We start from the raw sequence: 25,260 nt of genomic DNA on the forward strand, positions 1-25,260 counted from the left end.
TGCATTTCTTTATGTTTTTGTGCTAATGAGGTATTACTTTCTGTTTATTTTATATTTATTTTAGACATAGAAATGATGTTAGACAAAAGCAAATTCTAGTGATTTTCTTATTCAAGTTCAAAATGTGTCGTAAAGCAGTGGAGATAACCCACAATATCAATAGCATTGGGCCCAGGAACTCTTAATGAACTGTACAATGCAGGGGTGATTCAATAACTTTTGCAAAGGAGACAAGAGCCTTAAAGATGAGGAGCACAGTGGCCAGCCATCGGAAGTTGACAAGGACCAATTGAGAGCAATCACCAAAGCTGATCCTCTTACAACTATACAAGAAGTTTGTCAAAGAAATCAATGCTTACCATTCGATGATAATCTGGCATTAGAAGCAAATTGGAAAGGTGAAAAAGCTTAATAAGTGGGTGCCTCAGGAGCTGAGTGAAAATTTTTAAAAATTGTCATTTTGAAGTGTTGTCCTCTTTTATTCTATGCAACAACAATGAATCATTTCTTGATCAGACTGTGATGTGTATTTTATATGACAACTGATGACAACCAGTTCAGTGGTTGAACTGAGAAGAAGCTCCACATCATTTCCCAAAGCCAAACTTGCACCAAAAAAGGTTATGGTCATTGTTTGGTGGTCTCCTGCCAGTCTGATCAGCTTTCTTTCTTTCTTTTCCTTCTTTCTTTCTTTTCCTTCTTTCCTTTTTTCCTTCCTTTCTTCTTTTTTTTTAGATGGAGTTTTGCTCTTGTTGCCTAGGTTGGAGTGCAAGGGCGTGATCTCAGCTCACACCTCCACCTCCTGGGTTCAAGCAGTTCTCCAGTCTCAGCCTCCTGAGTAGCTGAAATTACAGACATATGCCACCACACCTGGCTAATTTTATATTTTTAGTGGAGATGGGATTTCACCATGTCGGTCTGCCTGGACTGGAACTCCTAACCTCAAATGATCCACCCACCATAGCCTCCCAAAGTGCTGGGATTATATGCGTGAGCCACCGAACCTGGCCCATTACAACTTTCTGAATCCCAGAGAAACTATTATATCTCAGAAATACTCAGCAAATCGATGAGCTGTGCCAAAAACAGAAACATCAGCAGCCAGCATTGGTCAACAGAAAGGGCCAAATTCCTCTCCACAACAATGCCCGACTGCACATCACACAACCAATGCTTCAAAAGTTGAACAAATTGGACTATGAAGTTTTAGCTCATCTGCCGTATGCACCCAACTCTCACCAACCAACTACCACTTCTTCATGCATCTGGACAACTTTTTCCAGAGACAATGCTTCCACAACCAGCAGGAGGCAGAAAAAGCTTTCCAAGAGTTTGTCAAATCCTGAAGCATGGATTTTTATGCTATAGGAATAAACAAACTTATTTCTTATTGACAAAAAATGTATTGATTATAATGGTTCCTATTTTGATTAATAAAGATGTGATTGAGCCTAGTTATAATGATTTAAAATTCATGGTCCAAAACTGCAATTACTTTTGCACCAACCTGTATTTCCATTGCAATGTCCGTTCACAAATAAACATCATTTGCTTTTAGAAAGTTTCTCTCTGTCTGTTATATAGGTTGATCTAATTTGGTGTTCACTAAGCAGAAAGAAAGCAACCTCATTACAGACAGATCAATGGCCCTTGGAATCAAGTGCAATACTGAGCCCTTGGCATTCTCCACTTCCGTGAGTTACCTCTTTGGCTTTGGTGAATCTCTTGAATTCTTAGATTCTTTCCTCTGGTGGGTTCTTTTTTACTTTATTCAGGATCTGATTTGCTTATAAGCTTGCTATAAAGAAAGAAACTTGTATTCCTCTTAGAACTGTAAAATTGTTGGGGGATCCATTTCAAGAGAGCCGAATAGGAACAGTTCTGGTCTGCAGTTCCCACCATGATTGACACAGAAGACAGGTGATTTTGGCATTTTCAACTGAGGTACCTGGTTCATCTCACTGGGACTGGCTGGACAGTGGGTGCAGCCCATGGAGAGTGAAGTGAAGCAGGGTGGGGCGTTGCATCACCCAGGAAGCGTAAGGGGGCGGGGTATTTCCCTTTTCTAGCCAAGGGAAGCCGTGACAGACTCTACCTGGAAAAATGAGACACTGCCACCCAAATACTGTACTTTTCCTGTGGTCTTAGCAACTGGCAGACCAGGAGATTCTCTCCCGTGCCTGGTTCAGTGGGTCCCATGTCCATGGAGCTTTGCTCACTGCTAGCACAGCAGTCTGAGACTGACCTGCAAGGCTGAAGCCTGGCCAGGGGAGGGGTGTCTGCCATTGCTGAGGCTTGAGTAGGTAAACAAAGTGGCCAGGAAGCTTGAACTGGGCAGAGCCCACTGCAACTCAGCAATGCCTACTGCCTCTATAGACTCCACTTCTGTGGGCAGGGCATAGCTGAACAGCAGAAACTCCTGCAGACTTAAACGTCCCTGTCTGACAGCTCTGAAGAGAGCAGTGGTTCTCCCAGCACAGTGATTTAGCTCTGAGAACGGACAGACTGCCTCCTCAATTGGGTCCTTGACCCCTGTCTAGCCTAACTGAGAGACACCTCCCAGTAGGGGCTGACAGACACCTCATACAGGTGGGTGCCCCTCTGGGACGAAGTTTCCAGAGGAAGGATCAGGTAGCAATATTTGCTGTTCTGCAATATTTGCTGTTCTGCAGTCTCCACTGGTGATACCCAGGCAAACAGGGTCTGGAGTAGACCTCTAGCAAACTCCAACAGACCTGCAGCTGGGGGACTTGACTGTTAGAAGGAAAACTAACAGACAGAAAGGAATAGCATCAACATTAACAAAAAGGACATCCACAACAAAACCCCATCTGTAGGTCACGAACATCAAGGACCAAAGGTGGATAAAATCACAAAGATGGGGAGAAACCAGAGCAGAAAAGCTGAAAATTCTAGAAACCAGAGTGCCTCTTCTTCCCCAAAGGATCGCAGCTCCTCACCAGCAACGGAACAAAGCTGTATGGAGAATGACTTTGATGAGTCAACAGAAGTAGGCTTCAGAAGGTCGGTAAAAACAAACTTCTCTGAGCTAAAGAAGCATGTTCTAACCCATCACAAGGAAGCTAAAAACCTTGAAAAAAGGTTAGACGAATGGCTAACTAGAATAAACAGTGTAGAGAAGACCTTAAAGGACCTGATAGAGCTGAAAATCATGGCACGAGAACTTCGCGATGCAGGCACAAGCTTCAATAGCAGATTTGATCAAGCAGAAGAAAGGATATCAGTGAATAAAGATCAAATTAATGAAATAAAGTGAGAAGACAAGTTTAGAGAAAAAAAGAGTGAAAACAAATGAACAAAGCCTCCAAGAAATACAGGACTATGTGAAAAGACCAAATCTATGTTTGACTGGTGTACTTGAAAGTGATGGGGAGAATGGAACCAAGTTGGAAAACACTCTTCAGGATATTATCCAGGAGAATTTTCCCAACCTAGCAAGGCAGGCCAACATTCAAATTCAGGAAATACAGAGAACACCACAAAGATACTCCTTGAGAAGAGCAACCCCAAGATACATAATTGTCAGTTTCACCAAGGTTGAAACGAAGGAAAAAATGTTAAGGGCAGCCAGAGAGAAAGGTTGGGCTACCCACAAAGGGAAGTCCATCAGACTAACAGCAAATCTCTAGGCAGAAATCTTACAAGCCAGAAGAGAGTAAGGGGGCCAATATTCAACATTCTTAAGGAAAATAATTTTCAACCCAGAATTTCATATCCAGCCAAACTAAGCTTCATAACTGAAGGAGAAATAAAATCCTTTACAGACAAGCAAATGCTGAGAGATTTTGTCACAACCAGACCTGCCCTACAATAGCTCCTGAAGGAAGCACTAAACATGGAAAGGAACAACTGGTACCAGCTACATCAAAAACATGCCAAGTTGTAAAGACCATTGATGCTATGAAAAACCTGTATCAATTAACGGGCAAAATAACCAGCTAACATCATAATGACAGGATCAAATTAACACATAACAATATTAACCTTAAATGTAAATGGGCTAAATGCCCCAATTAAAAGACACAGACTGGCAAATTGAATAAAGAGTCAAGAACCATCACTGTGCTGTATTCAGGAGACCCAACTCACATGCAGAGACATACATAGTCTCAAAATAAAGAGATAGAGGAAGATCTACCAAGCAAATGGAAAGAAAAAAAAAGCAGGGGCTGCAATCCTGGTCTCTGATAAAGCAGACTTTAAACCAACAAAGATCAAAAGAGACAAAGAAGGCCATTACATAATGGTAAAGGGATCAATTCAACAACAAGAGCTAACTATCCTAAATATATATGCACCCAATGCAGGAGAACCCAGATTCATAAAGCAAGTCCTTAGAGACCTACAAAGAGACTGAGACTCTCACACAATAATAATGGGAGACTTTAACACCTCACTGTCAATGTTAGACAGATCAATGAGACAGAAGGTTAACAAGGATATCCAGGACTTGAACTCAGCTCTGCACCAAGCAGACCTAATAGACATCTACAGAACTCTCCACCCCAAATCAACAGAATATACATTCTTCTCAGCACCACATCACACTTATTCTAAAATTGGCCACATAATTGGAAGTAAAGCACTCCTCAGCAAATATAAAGGAACAGAAATCACAACAAACTGTCTCTCAGACCACAGCACAATCAAATTAGAACTCAGGATTAAGAAACTCATTCAAAACCACACAACTACATGGCAACTGAATAACCTGCTCCTGAGTGACTACTTGGTAAATAACGAAATGAAGGCAGAAATAAAGAAGTTCTTTGAAACCAATAAGAACGAAGACACAATGTACCAAAATCTCTGGGACACATTTAAAACAGTATGTAGCTGGAAATTTATAGCACTTAATGCCCACAAGAGAAAGCAGGAAAGATCTAAAATCAACGCCCTAATATCACAATTAAAAGAACTAGAGAAGCAAGAGCAAATGAATTCAAAAGCTAGCAGAAGGCAAGAAACAACTAAGATCAGAGCAGAACTGAAGGAGATACAGACACAAAAAACCCTTCAAGAAATCATTGAATCCAGGAACTGGTTTTTTGAAAGATCAACAAAATTGATAGACTGCTAGCAAGATTAATAAAAAAGAAAAGAGAGAAGAATCAAAGTAGACACAATAAAAAATGATTAAGGGGCTATCACCACCAATCCCACAGAAATAAAAATCACCATCAGAGAATACTATAAATACCTCTATACAAATAAACTAGAAAATCTAGAAGAAATGGATAAATTCCTGGACACATACACCCTCCCAAGACTAAACCAGCAAGAAGTTGAATCTCTGAATAGACCAGTAACAGGTTCTGAAATTGAGGCAATAATTAATAGCCTACCAACTAAAAAAATCCAGGACCAGACAGATTCACTGTCAAATTCTACCAGAGGTAAAAGAGGAGCTGGTACCATTCCTTCTGAAACTATTCCCATCAACAGAAAAAGAGGGAATCCTCCCTAACTCATTTTATGAGACCAGCATCATCCTGATACCAAAGCCTGGCAGAGACACAACAAAAAAGAGAATTTTAGACCAATATTCCTGATGAACATCGATGTGAAAATCCTCAATAAAATACTGGCAAACCAAATCCAGCAGCACATCAAAAAGCTTATCCACCACGATCAAGTTTGCTTCATCCCTAGGATGAAAGGCTGGTTCAACATACACAAATCAATAAACGTAATCCATCATATAAACAGAACCAATGACAAAAAACACATGATTATTTCAATAGATGCAGAAAAGGCCTTTGACAAAATTCAACAGCCCTTCATGCTAAAAACTCTCAATAAACTAGGTATTGATGGAACGTATCTCAAAATTATAAGAGCTATTTATGACAAACCAACAGCCAATATCATACTGAATGGGCAAAAACTGGAAAAATTCCCTTTGAAAACTGGCACAAGACAAAGATGCCCTCTCACCACTCTTATTCAACATAGTGTGGGAAGTTGTGGCCAGGGCAATCAGGCAAGGGAAACAAATAAAGGGTATTCAATTAAGAAAAGTGGAAGTCAAACTGTCCCTGCTTGCAAATGACATGATTGTATATTCAGAAAATCCCACTGTCTCAGCCCAAAATCTCCTTAAGCTGATAAGCAACTTCAGCAAAGTCTCAGGATACAAAATCAAGGTGCAAAAATAACAAGCATTCCTATACACCAATAACAGACAGCCAAATTATGAGTGAACTCCCATTTCACAATTGCTACAAAGAGAATAAAATACCTAGGAATCCAACTTACAAGGAATGTGAAGGACCTCTTCAAAGAGAACTACAAACCACTGCTCAAGAAAATAAGAGAGGACAAAAACAAATTGAAAAACATTCCATGCTCATGGATAGGAAGAATCAATATTGTGAAAATGGCCATACTGCCCAAGGTTATTTATAGATTCAATGCTATCCCCATCAAGCTACCACATACTTTCTTCACAGAATTAGAAAAAACTACTTTAAAGTTCATATGAAAAGAGACTGCATTGCGAAGACAATCCTTAGCAAGAAGAACAAAGCTGGAGGCATCATGCTACCTGACTTCAAACTATACTACAAGGCTACAGTAACCAAAACAGCATGGTACTGGACCAAAACAGAGATATAGACCAATGGAACAGAACAGAGGCCTCAGAAATAACACCACACACGTACAACCATCTGATCTTTGACAAACCTGACAAAAACAAGCAATGGGGAAAAGATTCCCTATTTAATAAATAGTGCTGGCAAAACTGGCTAGCCATACATAGAAAGCTGGAACTGGATCCCTTCCTTACACCTTATACAAAAATTAATTCAAGATGGATTAAAAACTTAAATGTTAGACCTAAAACCATAAAAATCCTAGAAGAAAACCTAGGTAATACTATTCAGGACATAGGCATGGGCAAGGACTTCATGACTAAAACACCAAAAGCAATGGCAACAAAAGCCTAAATAGACAAATGGGATCTAATATAACCAAAGAGCTTCTGCACAGCAAAAGAAACTACCATCAGAGTGAACAGGCAACCTACATAACGGGAGAAAATTTTTGCAATCTACCCATCTGACAAAGGACTAATATCCAGAATCTACAAAGAACTTAAATTTACAAGAAGAAAACAACCCCATCAAAAAGTGGGCAAAGCATACAAACAGACGCTTCTTGAAAGAAGACATTTATGCAGCCAATAGACACATGAAAAAATGCTCATCATCACCAGTCATCAGAAAAATGCAAATCAAAACCACAAGGAGATACCATCTCATGCCAGTTAGAATGGTGATCATTAAAAAGTCAGGAAACAACAGATGCTGGAGAAGTTGTGGAGAAATAGGTATGCTTTTACACTGTTGGTAGGAGTGTAAATTAGTTCAACCACTCTGGAAGACAGCATGGCAATTTTTTAAGGATCTAGAACTAGAAATACCATTTGACCCAGCGATCCCATTACTGAGTATATACCCAAAGAATTATAAATCATGTTACTATAAAGACACATGTACACATATGTTTATTGCAGCACTATTCACAATAACAAAGACTTGGAACCAAGCCAAATGTTCATCAATGATAGACTGGATTAAGAAAATGTGGCACATATACACCATTGAATATTATGCAGCCATAAAAAAGAATGAGTTCATGTCCTTTGCAGGGACATGGATAAAGCTGGAAACCATCATTCTCAGCAAACTATTATAAGGACAGAAAACCAAACACCACGTGTTCTCACTCATAGGTGGGAGTTGAACAATGAGAACACCTGGACACAGAGTGGGGAACATCACACACCAGGGCTTGTCAGGGGTCAGCAGCTGGGGAAGGGATAGCATTAGGAGAAATACGTAATGTAAATGACGAGTTGATGGGTGCAGCAAACCAACATGGCACATGTGTACCTATGTAACAAACCTGCACGTTGTGCACGTGTACCCTAGAACTTAAATAATAAAAAAATTTTTTTTTTGTTTGTTTTTGGCAAACCCTTTCTGGTATAAAGCCATGTGTGCTTCTAGTTAGTGTACTCTGGTTTCTATAGAATTTATCTTCTGTGTGTAAGGCATGCCTTTTCTGGTGAATTCACTTTTGATTCTTTCTATATGTCTAATACTTTGTTTGTTCTGCATGCCTAGCTTAAAATTTTTCTGAGCACTGTTATTTTGGTTTGGTTATGCATGTTTATAAATAATTTGGCTTTTTAACTTTTTTCCCCGGCTTTCTTCTGATTATCTTTTGCAAGCAAAAATAACCATTCTAAATGGTGGGTGCAAGATGGCTAATTAAACGTCATGAGGGCAGTGGCCACCATCTAAAACACTGGTCCAAACTCCTGACTTTCCTTTATGGGGTTTTCAGGATTGTCATTGCCCTCAAGAGATTAGTAGGAAATGGAATGGGCTTTTCCAGACTGAGCAGTGGAATCTAAAGTCTCCAAGGAGGAAGTCGCCTCTCTCTTCAATGACAGCAGGAATAAATCAGGAAACCGGGGAGGACCCACAGACCTTCTGAAGGAAGCAGATTGCTCCTGCAGGACCTGGGAGACACCCCCAATACTGAGTGCCCAAACTATGGAAGTGGGAAAGGGAGATTGTCTGCTTCTGAACACACACCACCCTAAGGAAACTGAAGGTCTAGATTATGGGAGAAGATTCTCATCTTACCTTGAGCTGAGTCAAATGAGAGACCCAAGCATTATACAGGGGAAGAGGAAACAGCAGGAAAAGCCCTGTGAGCTCTCTGGGTACCCTAGCAAACTATTTCTGCCTGGTCTCACAGTTGTCCTTCGTTAGGGTGGCCAGAGGCACTTGGAAAGGCCACAGGGAGAAGGAAATCTCCAGCTGAACTTTGCAACAATTTGAACTGATTGAGAAGTCTCCTGGCCAGAACTCGGGGGAGGGCATGAATCCGGTGTGCAGACTTCACAGGCAGGGGAAGAAGGAAAGCCATACTTGTTTTCACAGCTGGGAGGCAGGTAGCCTGGGGCAAGTTCTCAGCTCTGCTTGCCCACTGCCTAGAAACAGACTCGGTGCTACTGGGGTTGTGGGGAACGGTGGGGGTGAAACCAGCCCTTTGGATTGCATAGAAGCTGGGTGAGGCCTGTGACTACTGGCTTTCCCCCACTTCCCTGACAACCTGCATGACACAGGAGAGACAAACATAAACTTCCTAGGAACATAACGCCATTGACCTGGGAACCTCACCCCCAATCCCCACAGCAGCCACAGCAAGACCTGCCCAAGGAGAGTCTGAGCTCAGACATGCCTAACCCTGCCCCCAACCAATGGCCTTCCCTACCTACCCTGGTAACTGAAGACAAAGGGCATATACTCCTGGGAGTTCTAGGGCCCCACCCACCACCTGTTCCTCTCCATACTACCACAGCGGATACTCTCGGGAAAGCACCACCTCCTTGCAGGAGGCCAACCAGCATAAAAATAGTGTATTAAACCAAAGCTAAGAACCCTCACAGAGACCATTTCACTTCCCTGCCACCTCCACCAAAACAGGTGCTGGTATCCATGGCTAAGAGAGTCACAGATGGTTCACATCACAGAACTCTGTGCAGACATCCCCCAGTACCAGCCCAGAGCCTGGTAGACTTGCTGGGTAGCTAGATTCAGAAGAGAGATAACAATTACTACAGCTTGGCTCTCAGGATGCCACATCCATAGGAAAAGAGGGAGACTACTACATCAAGGGAACACCCTGTGGCACAAAAGATTCTGAACAACAGCCTTCAGCCCTAGATTTTCCCTCTGACACAGCCTACCCAAATGAGAAGGAACTAGAAAACCAACTCTAGTACTGTGACAAAACAAGGTTCTTTAACACCCTCCAAAAATCATACTAGCTCACCAGCACTAGATCCAAACCAAGAAGAAATCCCTGATTTACCTGAAACAGAATTCAGGAGGTTAGTTATTAAGCGAATCAGGGAGGTACCAGAGAAAGGCAAAGTCCAACGTAAGGAAATTTAAAAAAATTGAGAAGTGAAGGGAAAAATATTCAGTGAAATAGTATAAATAAAAAACAATCAAAACTTCAGCAAACAGTGGACACACTTACAGAAATGCAAAATGCTCTGAAAAGTCTCTGTAATAGAATCAAACAAGTAGAAGAAAGAAATTCAGAGCTTGAAGACAAGGTCTTTGAATTAACCCAATCCAACAAAGACAAAGAAAAAAATAAGAAAATATGAAGAAAGTCTCCAAGAAGTCTGGGATTATATTAAATGACCAAACCTAAGAATAGTTGGCATTCCTGAGGAAGAATGGAAATCTAAAATTTTGGAAAACGTATTTGGGGAAATAATTGAGGAAAACTCTACCAGCCTTGTTAGAGACCTAGACATCCAAATACAAGAAGCACAAAGAATCTCTGGGAAATTTTTTGAAAAAAAGATCATTACCTAGGCACACTGACATCAGTTTATCTATAGTTAAGACGAAGGAACAAATCTTAAGAACTGAAACAAAAGCACCAGGTAACCTATAAAGGAAGACCTATAAAGGAAGAACTGCTAAAAGGAACTCTAAATCTTGAAGCAAATCCTGGAAACACATCAAAACAGAACCTCTTTAAAGCATAAACCTCACAGGACCTATAAAATAAAAATACAATGTAGAAAACAAAATCAAAAAACAAAAAACCAAGATATATAGGCAACAAACAGCATGATGAATGGAATGGTATCTCATATCTAAATACTAACATTGAATGTAAATGGCCTAAATGCTCCACTTAAAAGATACGGAATTGCAGAAAGGATAAGAATTCACCAACTAACTATCTGCTGCCTCCAAGAGGCTCACCTAACACATAAGGACTCACATAAACTTAAGGTACAAGGGTGGAAAAAGACATTTCATACAAATGGACACCAAAAGTGAGCAGGAGTAGCTATTGTTATATCAGACCAAACAAACTTGAAAGCAGCAGCAGTTAAAAAGGACAAAGAGGGACACTGTATAATGATAAAAGGCCTTGTCCAACAGGAAAATATCACAATCCTAACATATATGCACCTAATACTGGAGTTCCCAAATTTATAAAACAATTACTAATAGACCTAAGAAGAAATGAGATAGCAACACAATAATAGAAGGGGATGTCAATACTCCACTGACAGCACTAGACAGGTTATCAAGACAGAAAGTCAACAAAGAAACAATGAATTTAAAGTATACCCTGGAACAAATGGACTTAACAGATATAAATAGAACATTCCATCCAACAACCACAGAATATACATTCTATTCAACAGCACATGGAACTTTATTCAAGATAGACCATATGATAGGCCACAAAATAAGCATCAATAAATTTAAGAAAATTGAAATTATATCAAGCACTCTCTCAGACCACAGTGGAATAAAACTGGAAATCAACTCCAAAAGGAACCTGCAAAGCCACGGAAATACGTGGAAATTAAATAACCCGCTCCTCAATGATCATTGGGCCAAAAATGAAATTAAGATGGAAATTAAAAAATTCTTCCAACTTAACAACTATAGTGACACAACATACCAACACCTCTGGGATACAGTAAAGGCAGTGCTAAGAAGAAACTTCATAAGCCTAAATGCCTACATCAAAAAGCGTGAAAGAGCACAAACAGACAATCTAAGGTCACACCTCAAGGAACTAGAGAAACAGGAACAAACCAAACCCAAATCCAGCAGAAGAAAGGAAATAACCAAGATGAGAGCAGAACTAAGTAACGTTGAAACAAACAAAAAAATACAATGATAAATGAAACAAAATCCTAGTTCTTTGAAAAGATAAATAAAATTGACAGACCATTAGCAAAATTAACCAAGAAGAGAGATAAATCAAAATAAGCTCGATAAGAAACAAAACAGAAGATATTACAACTGACACCACAGAAATACAAAAGATGACTGAAGGCTACTCTTAACACCTTTATGCGCACAAACTAGATAAACCTAGAAGAGATGGATAAATTCCTGGAAGGATACAACCCTCCTAGTTTAAATCAGGAAGAATTAGATACTCTGAACAAACCAGTAACAAGCAGTGAGCCTGAAATAATTTTAAAATTACCAAAAAAAAGTCCGGGAGTAGACGGATTAATAACAGAATTCTACCAGATGTTGAAAGAATTGGTACCAATTCTATCGATACTATTCCACAAGATAGAGAGGGAACCCTCCCTAAATCATTCTATGAAGCCAGTATCACCCTAACACCAAAACCAGGAAAGGACATAACCAAAAAAGGAAACTATGGACCAATATCCATAATGAACACAGATGGTAAAATCCTTAACAAAAATACTAGCTAACCAAATCCAACAGTATACCAAAAACAATCCACCATGATCAAGTGGGTGTCATACCAGGGATGCAGGGATGGTCTAACATACACAAGTCAATGAATGTAATACACCACATAAACAGAATTAAAAACAAAAATCACATGATCATCTCAATAGATGCAGAAAAAGCATTCAACAAAATCCAGCATCGCTTTATGATTAAAACTGTCAACAAAATCAGAAATACAAGGGACATACCTCAATGTAATAAAAGCCATCTTTAACAAACCCACAGTCAACATAATACTGAATGGGGAAAAGTTGAAAGCATTCGCGCTGAGAACTGGAATGAGACAAGGATGCCCACTCTCTCGGCTCCTCTTCAACATAGTACTGGAAGTCCTAGCCAGAGCAATCAGACAAGAGAAAGAAATAAAGGCATTCAAATCAGTAAAGAGGAAGTCAAGCGGTTGTTATTTGCTGATGATATGACTGTTTACCTAGAAAACCCTAAAGACTCCTCCAGAAAGCTCTTAGAACTGATACAAGAATTCAGCGAAGTTTCCAGATACAAAAATAATGTACACAAATCAGTAGCTCTCTATACACCAACAACAACCAAGCTGAGAATCAATCAAGAAATCAACCCCTTTTACAATAGCTGCAAAACAAAAAAAAATTAAAATACTTAAGAATATACCTAACCAATGAGGTAAAAGACCTCTACAAGGAAAACTACAAAACACTGCTGAAATAAATCCTAGACAGCACAGACAAATGGAAACACATCATATGCTTGTGGATGGGTAGAATTAGTTTTGCAAAAATGACCATACTGCCAAAAGCAATCTATAAATTCAATGCAATTCTTATCAAACCACCATCATTCTTCACAGAATCAAAAAAAATTCTAAAATTCATATGGAACCAAAAGAGCCTGCATAGCCAAAACCAGACTAAGCAAAAAGAACAAATCTGGAGGCATCACATTGCCTGATTTTAAACTATACTATAAGGCCATAGTCACCAAAACAACATGGTACTGGTATAAAAAGTCACATAGACGAATGGAACAGAATAGAGAATCCAGAAATAAACCCAAACACTTATAGCCAACTGATCTTCGACAAAGCAAACAAAAACAAAGTGGGAAAAGGACACCCTTTTCAACAAATGGTGCTGGGATAATTGGCTAGCTGGATAATTGGATAATCTCCACGTGTAGGAGAATGAAACTGGATTCTCATCTCTCACCTTATATAAAAATCAACTCAAAGTGAACTAAAGACTTAAATCTAAGACCTGAAACTATAAAAATTCTAGAACATTGGAAAAACCCTTCTAGACATTGGCTTAGGCAAGCATTTCATGACCAAGAACCCAAAAGCAAGTGTGATAAAAACAAAGATAAATAGCAGGGAATTAAACTAAAGAGCTTTTGCAGAGCAAAAGGAACAGTCGGCAGAGTAAACAGAAAACCCACATAGTAGGAGAAAATCTTCATAATCTGTACATCTGTCAGAGGACTAATATCCATAATCTACAACAAACTCAAACAAATCAGCAAGGAAAAAAAAAAGTCTCATCAAAAAGTGGTTTAAAGGACATGAATAGACAATTCTCAAAAGAAGACATACAAATGGCCAACAAACATGAAAAAAGGCTCAGCATCACTAATGATCAGGGAAATGCAAATCAAAACCACAATGCAATACCACCTTACACCTGCAAGAATGGCCATAATCGAAAAATTAAAAAATAGTACATGTTGGCATGGGTGCAGTGAACAAGGAACACTTCACCACTGCTGGTGGGAATGTAAACTGGTAAAACCACTATGGAAAATAGTGTGGAGACTCCTTAAAGAACTAAAAGTAGAACTGCCATTTGATCCAGCAATCCCACTACTGGCTATCTACCCAGAGGAAAGGAAGTCATTATACACAAAAGATACTTGCACATGCATGTTTATAGCAGCACAACTCACAATTGCAAAACTGTGGAATCAACCCAAATGCCCATCAATCTATGAGTGGATAAAGAAACTGTGAGATATATATATATCTCTCTCACATATATATGTGATATATCATAAAAAGGAATAAATTAATGGCATTCGCCGTGACCTGGATGAGAGTGGAGACTATAATTCTAAGTGAAGTAACTCGGGAATGGAAAACCAAACATTGTATGTTCTCACTCATAAGTGGGAGTTAAGCTATGAGGATGCAAAGGCATAAGAATGACACAATGGACTTTGGGGACTCAGAGGGAAAGGGTGGGAAGTGGGTGAGGGATAAAAGACTACACAAAGGGTGCAGTGTATACTGCTCAGGTGATGGGTGCACCAAAATCTCACAAATCACCACTAAAGAACTTACTCATGTAACCAAACACCACCTGTTCCACCAATAACCTATGGAAATAAAAAATAAAATAAAATAAAATAAAGCAAACAGAACAAAAAGGAATGGAATGGGATCCCTGAAATTCTAAATCATGCCAAACCTCTAGGACCTCAAACAGCTATAAATTCAAGACTTATGGTCCAGCCTGGTATACATTTTAAATCAATGGACAGAAATTACACCGAGGATAATTTATGGCCATTAAAGGAGATCATTCAAACTCCCCAACCTTGTTTTTCTTATAACTAAATTAGAAACTGCCACCAACTGTAGCATTAACATGTAGAACCTTCTAAGTTCTGTGTCTATCTCTATTTTTATCTGCCTACTTTGAATCTGCTGACTTTTCTTTTGGTATTAAGATAAGCTCACTGCTTATGGAATTCCAGTTAAGATTCTTTTTAGGTTTAAAGGGCTTGATGTTTTATGGTGTCAGGGTTTGATACAAAGGTTAAATACAACAGCTCCATGGTAACCAACAATCTAGATACCTTTTGGAAATATATATTTAGGTTTGTCTGGATGACAATCACTTAAGTTGATAGAAGAATTAATTGAAAGATTGACATTCTAAAAGGAAATAAATAGATAAATGTTTATCAAAGTTAGGCTGTCAGATCAAAGGGGTCAAAATCTTAAATTCAGAGCCATAATCTAAGATATCTCTGTCTGGCATGAGAATTTCATTGTCTGCTATGCATGAACCAGAAAAATCTGGGGAAAAAAAACTGCAAATAACTTTTCCTCCAGTACTTCCTTGCACAATTGACTAGTCAAGCAAACAAAACCAACAAATAAAAGACAAATTTGTTACTAAAATTCAAGACTACTTGGAGATTTTGTTTTTCTCACACAATTTGGATCATCCCACCTAAAATGTAAACATTTAAAAAATGTAACCACTTAAACTCATTTGAAACTGAAAAATGGGGAGAGTAAAAAAAAAATTTTTTTTTTAATTGGTTTATCCAAAGTTTTGGCCCACAGCCTTCGTTAGACTACCTATCAGGGAAAATAAAATTTAGTCAAGTGAACCAGTCCCATTTTGTCAGAAATATTATTTAGATTCAACTGCCTTTTAAAACTCATGAGTTTATACTATGTATTAATATGTTTTACTGACTCGTAACTAAAATTCTAAAATGAAAGGCAAAAGATCTATGTGTGTATATATATGTTTAGATATGTCTATATATATGCACATGTATTATGTTGTATGTTGTGTCTACATGGTAGAATTTGGCATAGTTGACCAAAAATCCCTTAAGGAATTCCATTCAAACTGGCTTAGATAAGCGAGTACTCATATAAACTGTTAAAATATCTAATAATTAACCCAAATGCCTTTAGTTTATGTGACGTAAGTAGGCCTTTAATAAGTAAGTTGGTTTTGAAACTCTTGGTAAAAAAAATAAAAATGTAATTCAAAATTGTTAGCATATATTTTTGCTTGGACTTACTAGTCAGTTTTATATTTGTCTTTGCTAGATGTTTTAAGGTATCAGGGTTTGATACAAAGGTTAAATACTACAAAACCAGCCTGAAAACAGAATGATCTTTGTTTATAATTACTTTAATAATTATTCTACAATAATTTATAATTACTGTAATAAATAAGAATAATTTATTACTGTTGGTATAATGAAAATAGCTGTATCTTCTAATTTATTGGCAAAATACTCTTGCAAATTTCTTACTTGGGTGAACACCTAATATTCACAGGCTGTAAAAATCATTAGCAGAAAAATAACCTGAAATAATAGCTAATTTTGTCTAATATTTCAGTTTTCATAAGTAATCTAGGTATAATTGATAAAAATTAATTAGGTAAATGTAAATGAGATAAATGTTTATAAACAAACTTTTATATAATTTGAAATCTTAAAGTTATGTTATATTAAATTTACCAATACTCATTAAATGTCTGGATAATTTCCCAAGAAGATAAAATAATGAAACATATATTGCTGAACATAAGATTTTACTTTGCTTCATAAATTTTATAAAAAGACTAAATATAGTTGAGCCTATCAATGTGCATAAAAATTATGTTATGGAAAAACTTCTTTCTAAAAATTATAAAATGTTTCTTCTCTACAAAACACCAACATGCAACAGACAGTTCAAAATTTGTTGTTTCCTAGGTTATCACTAGAAATTAAGGTTACTAAGAGTTAAACATTCTAATTAACATATATAATTTTGCATACAAACTATACAGAAATGAACATATTTCTGATGAGAAAAATTGTAAGTCATTAAAAAAATGTCATTTAGAGGCTAGTTGTTTCAAAAAGTAAAATTAAGGAAGGAAATACAAAGATAGAAAATAACCAGTAAGAAAGACAGAGAGAGAGATGTAAAGAAAGTTATCAAAACATCTCATGGATGCCATAAATATATATACCTACTGTGTATCCACAAACATTTTTAAAAATAATTTTTAAAAATTTAAGGGAATTTTTTTTATTAAAAAGAACCTTGTGTGGTAAATTTTCTGTCCTAAAGTAAAATGCCTGGTTATTTAACAAAGAAGAAATAGGGAACAAAACTAATAGTCTAAGCATGTCATGGAAGGTTGGTGTAAGTCATGGAAAGTTTGTGAGGAATGAATTTATGAAAAACATTTGGGCTGGGCACCGTGGCTCACGCCTGTAATCCCAGCACTTTGGAAGGCTTAGGTGGGAGGATCACCTGAGGTCAGGAGTTTGAGATTAGCCTGACCAACATGGATAAACCCCAGCTCTACTAAAAATACAAGAAAAATTAGCTGGGCGTGGTGGCACATGCCTGTAATCCCAGCTACTCAGGAGGCTGAGGCAGGAGAATTGCTTGAACCTGGGAGGTGGAGGTTGTGGTGAGCCGAGATCACACCATTGCACTCCAGCCTGAACAACAAGAGCAATACTGCATCTCAAAAAAAAAAAAAAAAAAAGAAAAAAAAGAAAGAAAAGAAAAACATTTGTGTGTACTGGCTATAATTAGAAGGAAATTGTGAGTCTTTCTAAAGATTAATTTTGACTTATGTGTGCATGCTATAAATACACAGTGATACAAAATTACAAATTTGGTCTACTATGGTAGCACAAGGTTTTCCTAAGGTATTAATCTGCTCTTAGTAAAAAATTAGGAGAGGTTTTGATTTTTAATTCTGAAATGTTTCTTTAAATTTTCAACCATCTTCTGAACTGCAGCTTTACATTTTTAGAGCAATGTTTGCACTAGTATAACTTGATTCTGTACTCTTGGCTTTTCCAGATATGTCTGAATTGTTTCACATACTCAGAAAATTTCCCATGCTTTTACAAGAATCACGTATTTCCATGCTCAAGGTATTAATTTTCTGGTTTACCTTCCTCCGTGATTTGATATACACTCATAACCTTGGGCACATGCTCTTCCTGTATCTGATTAAATTTAAGTGTCTTTTATTAGATTTGACTTCCGGGTTACCTAAATAGCTTCCCATAAGGAGAAACAATCACATGGAAAAACATTTTTGTTTACATTTTTGAAAACTGTCCAAAAAAAAAAAGATTTTATGTTTTATCAGTAATTCCCTGGGTTTAAAACAAAAACTAGTTTGTTTTTATTACTTAGGAAAACTGAATTTTGAAAGGGTTAAGGCATTTTTTACATCCAAGTGACTTTTCTATATTGCTTTTGAAGTCTTTTGATCACTCTGCTCAAATGAATGATTATAGTATCATAGTGATGACATGATTATGGGCCACAGTGACCTGTGATTCTGTTTTGATCGCTGTTTTAAACCTTTCACATCTTTGATGAGCTGCCTTTGTAACAAAATTCTAAATTAAGTGTTTTTGACCTAGAATTAACCTAGGCCCCTGGAGAGCCTCAATAGACAGATGTGTCATCTTGTAATAATTAGGCTTATTTGGTAAATTGTATGGGAAGCATTGCCAAATGATAAGTGACGCTAGATCTTCTTTCAGTTATATTTATAGGTATGTTATTTATATGAATGTTCCAAAATTATATAGAACTCTTAGAATTCTAATATATCATCAGTCATAATTCTGGTTATGTTGTATGCCACAAAAATAACCAAATTTTATTGTCAACTGCTGATTAGAATAAACTTCCATCAGATTTTTAATCATGGCTATTCTAAATCTCTGTCATCCACAATTTTGAATCTTCTCTAAAAGCATTTGTAATAAGAGTCATTGCAAGTATTCCTAAATACATTTTTCTAAACTTTAAGATCAATGGACTAAATATAAATTTTCCAGAACCCTAATAAAAAAACTGGAAAATTTGCAAAACTACTAATCAATTCAAAGCCAAATGAAAATTAATTACATGAAATAAAATAACTGATTAAGACAATGTTTTAAGACTTTTATTTGAAAATTTTTTATTATTTACTTAACTATTTTGTTTTCCAGATTTAAAGGAATGTTTTCTCTTAAATTATCTATAGTTTATAGTAATTTGGTAAAGTGTACTTTTATAAACAAAAGTGAAAACATTTACTTTTGCACTCTACTTGATCCCTCCAAAATTCAGAAAGTATTCACGAGTACTGTTATCTTTATGGAAGGATAATTGTTTACACAAGTTCAGTAAGAATCTACTCTCTTTATAACAGGACACAATTGGAACAAATGGTTATATTTTCAAGGCTTTGGCTGGAATATATATTTGAGAATGTGCATAGAATCCCTAGCTCCAAGAGTTTTTAGCTTTATAGTGAGTAAAAATTGTCACTTCCTGGCAGGCCCAGGAACCTTAAGACTGTAGAAGAAATCTAAAGTCTGCCTTAGTTTGGCTTCCCAATCTTGAGAGATTTATAAATCTGAGATTTCTCTGCGGTCAACCACTATTCTTACTGCACTTATGTAAATGATCATACCAAAATGTGATAAAATTAAATATACTTTATAAATAATTTTTTGCTGATTAGCTTTAATAAAAATTGGGATGACTATAGAGAGAAAAGTTGTATTTCTAAAGAAAAGCTGTAATACTCCATTTATTAGATTGTAGCCCTATGCATTGTTTTCAAGTTTTTATTATCTACCTGTAGACCAGACTAGATCCTGAATTATTCTAGGTTTCTCCAATTCAACTCTTTTCTATGGGACCACTAAAAAATGGGAATTGCTCTGTTCCTGAAGCCCTATGAGCTGAACTTAGGTGAATTTTAAGGGACAAATTTTTGCCTGATGTATGAGCCACACAGATAAGCTCACCAAACCATTGCCATAACCAAAGACACTCAAGCTGCAAACCAGGATAATAAGTTGATGGCTTCATACTGTAAACAGCTTTTCCCAAGACATCAGAACAGGACTCTATATTATGGGACTCTTACCCTCTTAATGCCTACCTTTTGCACTCAGCAGGAAAACAGTGTAATTGAAATTTTCCAGACAGTACATTGCACTGGTAATTTGATAGAACCTGAACTGAGATCCCTTAGTCCCCTTAGTGGGTAACTTTAGCAACATTCCTAATGCAACTATTGCTCACTTTCTGCTCTAATTCAACCCAATCATGGACTACTAGATGGTAAAATTGCTCTATATTATCTATTGGTTAAATAAGAAAATGTATATACTATGGATACTACATGCTTTACCTGGACAAATTCCTCTGAGGAAATTGAGGCCCATATATACAAAATAAGAAAACAGGCCACATGGTTATATCAGATCCCACCTAGTTCCCTATGGTCATTTCCTTTATTCAATTGGTTGCCTTTAAGCCTACATTCATGGCTAAAAACTACCAATACTTGTTCAATATCTGCAGATGTACAACTTCTAACACAATAATGCTGGCCCTGTACTTTGAGATGGTAGCAATGCCTATGGAACAGACAAAAATTGAACTTAACAATGAACTCCATGTAAACTTAGCCTCAGAGTCACTTCCTCCAAACCTCCCTTGTTGCTTAAATATGGCTTAAAGAGCATTGACACTGACTCATAGTTGCCAACTACTACCTAAAACATGGGACCAGAGCAACAAATTGGGACAAGTCTATCTTGGCATCAAGAGACAACAAAAACCTAACCACAGGATGATTAATCAGCAATGCTTTTAGTGAAAGATACTGATAAGAAGGAAGACTGGACATAGTAGCTCACATCTATAATCCCAGCTCTTCAGAAGGCTGAGGCAGGAGGATCACTTGAGCCCAGGAGTTTGAGACCAGCCCGGGCAACATAGCAGAATCCCATCTCAACAAAAAAGTAAAACAAATTAGCCAAGTCTGGTGGTGCCCATCTGTAGTTCTAGCTACTTAGGGAGCTGAAATGGAAGATCACTAGAGCTCATGAGTTCAAGGTTACAGTGAGTTATGATCACACCACTGTACTCCAACCTAGGTGACAGAGTGAGACCCTGTCTCCAAAGAAAAGGTGGGGGATTAGTGGGGTACTTTGAAAAGTTGCCAGAATCAAAATGGAGATACTCATGTTAGAAACTCTGACAAGGATGGGCGTAGTGGCTCATGTCTGTAATCCCAGAACTTTGGGAGGCCAAGGCAGGCGGATCACCTGAGGTCAGGAGTTTGAGACCAGCTTGGCCAACAGGGTGAAACCCCATCTCTAATAAAAATACAAAAAATTAGCCAGGTATGGTGGCAGGCGCCTGTAATCCCAGCTACTCCGGAGGCTGAGGCAGAAAAATCACTCGAACCTGGGTGGTAGAGGTTGCAGTGAGCCGAGATTGCACCATTGCACTCCAGTCTGGGCAACAAGAGTGAAACTCTGTCTCAAAAACAAAAAAAACAAAAAACAAACAAACAAAACAAAAACAAGAAAAAAAAAGCCTGACAAATGGAGCCAGGGAAGGCCATAAAAGGAGGGTTTTCATGCATAAATCACTGATAATAAGAATTGGCATAAAGGACTATAAAAATTGCAGCCTTGCACAAAAGCCATCACAATCTTATACAAAAAACACTCCTACAAGGACATATGCCCAGTAACTGCTTGTCCAACATCAAACTGATACCACCCTTATTATTGATCCTCATAGCCAAAAATAATTGATTCAAAACTTATATAATCCTCATCATTTTTCCTTTAAAAACCTTTGTCTTCCTTAACCTCCTGAATATACATATAGGTTACTATGGCACACATATTTCCATTGCAATACCCATTTCCAAATAAATATCTTTTTTTTTTTATTTTGAGACGGCGTCTTGTTCTGTGGCCAGACTGGAGTGCAGTGGCGCGATATCAGTTCACTGCAAGCTCCGCCTCCGGGGTTCACGACTTTCTCCTGCCTCAGCCTCTGAAGTAGCTGGGACTACAGGCACCCACCACCATGCCCCGCTGACTTTTTTTTTTGTATTTTTAGTAGAGACAGGGTTTCACCCTGTTAGCCCGGATGATCTTGATCTCCTGACCTCGTGATCCACCTGCCTCGGCCTCCCAAAGTACTGGGAATACAGACGTGAGCCACCGCACCTGGCCAATAAATATCATTTTTAAAGAGAGTCTCTTTCTGCTATTTAGGTTGACACATGAAACAACTTTGTCCACCCCTTCACTTTCAGCCTATGCATGTCCTTAAAGCTAGAGAGAGTTTCTTCCCACAGCATATGGTTGGATCTTGTTTTTTAATCCATTCAGCCACTCTCTTTTGATTCAGTTTAGTCCATTTGCATTTAATGTAATTATTAATAGGTAAGGATTTACTGCTGCCATTTTGTTAATTGTTTTCTGTTTTGTACTTCTTTTATTCCTCTCTTCCTCTCTTGTTGTTTTCCTTATAGATATGATTTTTTTTGGTAGTGGTATTCTTTGATTCTTTTATTGTTTACCATTTTTGTATGTACTATAGGTTTGTGGTTACTATACAGCTTGCATAAAACAACTTACAGTTATAGCTGTCTGTTTTACGCTGATAACAACTTAACTTCAATTACATACAAAAATCTGACACTGTTCTTTCCCTCCCCTCAACCTTATATTATTGATGTCAAAATTTATTTTATTTTGTATTGTGTATCCATCAATACATTTGTGGTTGTATTTATTCTTATTACTTTTGTCTTTGAATTTTAATAGTAGGATCAGAAATGATTAATGTGCTATTATTATATTTTATGTATTTATCTATATATTTATCTTTAGCAGGGAGATGTGTATTTTCATATCTGTATTGCCGCTGAGTACCTTTTCATTTCAACTTGAAGAACTATCTTTCTTTAGCACTTCTTGTAAGGTAGTCTAGTGATGAAGAACTCCCTAAGTTTGTGTTTATCTGAGAAAGTTTTTCTCACTCCTTCATTTTGTTTTTTTTTTTCAATGGAGTCTTGCTGTGTCACCCAGGCTGGAGTGCAATGGCGCGATCTTGGCTAACTGCAATGCAACCTCCACTTCCCTGGTTCAAGCAATTCCCTTGCCTCAGCCTACTGAGTAGCCTGGATTACAGGCGCATGCCACCATGCCTGGCTAATTTTTTTGTATTTTTAGTAGAGACATGGTTTCATCATGTTGGCCAGACTGATCTTGAACTCCTGAACTCAGGCAATCTGCCTGCCTTGGCCTCTAGCAAGGTGCTGAGATTACAGGTGTGAGCCACCATGCCCTGTCACGCCTTCATTTTTAAAGGATACTATTACTGGGTATAGTATTCTTGGTTGCAAGATTTCTTTGTTGTTTTTTTCCCCTCCAGCACTTTGAATATATCATCCCACTTTTTTCTGTCCTACAAGGTTTCTGCTGAGAAATCCTCTCACAGCCTTTTGCGGGGTTACATGTATGCAACAAGTCATCATTTTCTTTCTCTTGCTGCTTTCAAAATTATTTCTTTGTATTTTATGTTTGACAATTTAATTATATTGTTTGTCTGTGTAAATTCCTTTAGGTTCAACATATTTTGGGTCTTTTGGGTTTCATGAACCTGGATGTTCATTTTCTTTCACAAATTTGGGAAATTTTCAATAATTTTTGTTTTTTCGGAAAAAGGGTCTTACTCTTTTGTCCAGACTGGAGTACAGTGATGCAATCATGGCTCATTGCAGCCTTGCCCTCCTGGGATCAAGCAATCTGCCCACCTCAGCCTCCCAAGTAGCTGGGACTATAGATATACACCATCAAAACTGGCAAACTTCTAGTTGGTTTTTGTTTGTTAAGATGGGGTTTTGCCATGTTGCCATGAACTCCTGGGCTCAAGCAATCCACCTACCTTGGCCTCTCAAAGTGATGGGATTACAGGTGTTAGCCACCACATCTGGCCCTCAGTGACTATTTCTTTAAATAAGCTTACTATCTCTTTATCTTCTCCTTTGGAAACTCCCTTATGCATATATTGATTCCCTTGCTGGTGTCCCATAAGTCCCATAGGCTCTCTTTGCTGTTTTTCATTCTTTTCCTTCTTGCTTTTCTGACTCAATTGCAAATGTCCTAGGCATAGTACAAGCTAACTATGGGAGGAATTTAGTTTATAGTTTAACCTATCTTCAAGTAATCGATTTTTCTGCTTGATCAGGTCTGATGTTAAATCTCTCTATCGAGTTTTTTAGTTCAGTTGTCATATTCTTCAGCTCAAGAATTTCCATTTGGTTCTTTTTATGGTTTCTGTTTCTTTGTTGAACTTCTAATTTTGTTTATGTATTATTTTCTTTATTTTGTTTAGTTGTCCATCTGTGTTCTCTTGTAGCTCAATTAACTACATTGAGATGATTATTTTGAGTTCTTTTTAAGGAAGTTAGTCAAACTCTATTTCTTTAGGGTTTGCTACTGGAAGTTTATTTTGTTCCTTCAGTGCCATTGTTTCCCTGATTCTTTATGATTCTTGCCTCAGGTTGGTATCTGTGCATTTGAAAAAGCAGTGACTATATTGCATCTTTACAGACTGGCTTTGGCAGGGAAAGCCTTTTACTAGTCACCCTGATCAGAGATTCTAGATGGGCTGATTGGCAGTGTCTGCCATCAGGCCAACTGCCAGGGATTGTGGAAAGACAAGCAGGCACACTGCAAGGATTCATGAGCAGGTGGACCTGCTACTGCAGGCCACAGGTTAGCTGTTGAGATCCACAGGTTAGCTGTTGAGATTCACAGGTTAGCTGTTGAGATCCATGTGCAAATTTTTGAGAGCCCCTGCTCCTTTACTTTGTTCATAGATACTCCTATGTGATCTAGCCATGCCTATTCTCTCAGTGTTCTGGGTGAAGTGTGAAAGAAACAGGCTTCTTGGGTGGCATCCTAAAAGGCTGGGAAGGTTTAACACTCCCTTTACACTCTTTTATTCCCTACCGGAGAAAAGCAGGGCTGAGATCTCTCATGCCAACTTGAGGGAGGATAACATGGGTAAAGTTAAGCCACTGTCCTCACTCTTTTAAATGTCTTCTAATTTCTGTGATCCACCAGGGTGCTGGAACCTATCACCTGGATGCATGAGCTCTTGTAAAGGTACTTTCACCATAGGTGGTTATTAAATCAGTGTTTCTATGAGGAGGCAGGGGCTGGGACCTACTATTCTGCCACCTTGCTCATGTCATGCTCACAATTCTTTTCTTATTACATATAGCACATTTTGCTTATCCATTGATCTATTGATGGA

At 37.8% G+C, this 25,260-nt stretch overlaps 1 protein-coding gene across 1 annotated transcript in view; it reads left to right on the plus strand.

Moving 5' to 3' along the window:
• Positions 1–25,260, plus strand: part of TCF12 (transcription factor 12) — an 884,529-nt gene that overhangs the window by 154,543 nt on the left and 704,726 nt on the right. The gene's annotated exons all lie outside the window — the stretch shown is intronic.

The sequence above is a fragment of the Macaca thibetana genome, chromosome 7 (genome assembly GCF_024542745.1).
Source record: "Macaca thibetana thibetana isolate TM-01 chromosome 7, ASM2454274v1, whole genome shotgun sequence".
NCBI lineage: Eukaryota > Metazoa > Chordata > Mammalia > Primates > Cercopithecidae > Macaca > Macaca thibetana.